Source organism: Elephantulus edwardii, unplaced genomic scaffold (assembly GCF_000299155.1).
Source record: "Elephantulus edwardii isolate Elephantulus edwardi_28Jun2011 unplaced genomic scaffold, EleEdw1.0 scaffold00238, whole genome shotgun sequence".
NCBI classification, from domain to species: domain Eukaryota; kingdom Metazoa; phylum Chordata; class Mammalia; order Macroscelidea; family Macroscelididae; genus Elephantulus; species Elephantulus edwardii.
Window position 1 is genome coordinate 129728 of NW_006399988.1, and position 1741 is coordinate 131468.

The window sequence follows — 1741 nt, forward strand, 5'->3', positions numbered from 1 at the left end:
GTATTCTAATGTTAGCTTTTTTATTTTAGTTGGGTCTGTTGTGATGTTACCTGATTCATCTCTTATTCGGATTATTTGCGTCTTCTCTCTCTTTTCTTTTGTGAGTTTTGCTAGTGGAATATCGATTTTGTTCCCCCACCTGCCTATTTAGGCTGCTACATTGCTATGAAGCTAAATAGGTTTCAGTAGTGTGTCAAAGCTAACACAGATGAGAAAGGTCTGGTGTTCTGCTCCCCCCAAAAAAATCCTATGGAACTCAGTGGGCCATTGTGTGTGTGGTCATCATGAGAGTGCCAACTACCAGCAATGACATTAATTGGAACCTCTGTCTCCATTGTAGGAAATAAAGGTAAAAAGAGTCAAAGTTGGTCTTTTCTCAGTGGCTATAAGAAGTAGTTGATCCCAACCCTCTGGAGTAGCACTAAAAAGAACACAGCTATTTTATAAATGTTCTTCCTTGAGAGGAGCTGAGCTCACTGCCTGAGGAAATTACTGCAGGGGGTGTCTGCAGAGGGCCAGCCAGACGTGGCTTTAAAACATCTGAAACAGCCGACAGTATCAGAACTCTTTTCTAGTATTCACATTCCTTTCAAATGGTCTCATGAAAAACAAACATTCACTCCATTCTAAAAAAATGCAGGCACTCTGGAAGGAAATAACTACCCACTTAGCTCCTTAGCCTCTCTGAGGAACTGGCTCAAATATTGATTGCTAAAAAAAATAAAAACAAAAAAAAATATATTGATTGCTTCTGACACAGGTGATCTCTGAGGGCACTGCCATGCTTGAGGCTATTCAGGGGATGGGCACCACTTCCAAGACAGAATATCCTTCCAGACTCTGCTCCAAGAGACCTGACCTGTCTAGGTGGTGAAAGTAAGTTAGGGTCAACAGTCCAGCCTAGGTCCACTCTCAGCCACTCTGCTTCCAAGAGATAGTGGTCAGGGTCTGTGCTGTCAATGGAGTAGCCCCCTCATTTTACCCCAAGATCTACATTATGAAAAGGAAAGAGGGGCTGTGCTTGAAGCCACTGGGAATCAGTGGTAGTTCAGTAGTAGAATTCTCTTCTTTCATGAAGGAGATACAGGTTTGGTTTTTGACCATGATCTTTTACATAAAGCCCCACCTGTCTTTTCTGTTCACGTTTGCACAATACTTCAATGCTAAAAAAATTTTAGTAAAGCCTCAAAACTAAAATGGATAAGAGGGAAGGCCTTGGAAGCTGCTTCTGAAAATCTGCCATTGAAAACCCTATGGCTCACAAGGGCCATAACCAATCATGAAAATGAAATGGAATCTACTAGAGTGTCATGCTCTTCTGCATTGAGCCATGGGTCAGGCACCGACTACATAGGCTCTAATAAGATTACAAGCTTGAAATCTTATATTTTGAAGACTAAAGTTGATCCATTCTTTAATTTTCTTATCTATTCTAATTTGATTAGCCAAAAATGGAAATAAAATCATTATTTAATTTATGATAAAAGAACCTTGCCTATGGGTTTATTGTAAGGTTATTTAAATAAATCTTAAACCATTATTTCCCTTAGGTTATCATTTTAGAACATTCTAATGCCTGCTTACTATGAATGTTTAAATCAATGCATTAATTTAATTCTTTTAAGGAGAAATAAAAAAAAAACAAATTAGATAAGGATCCAAAATCAACACTTTTAATATAATCATGCAAGAAATCAAAAGAGAGATCCAAGATGGTGGCGGAGGCAGAGACAGCATGGTG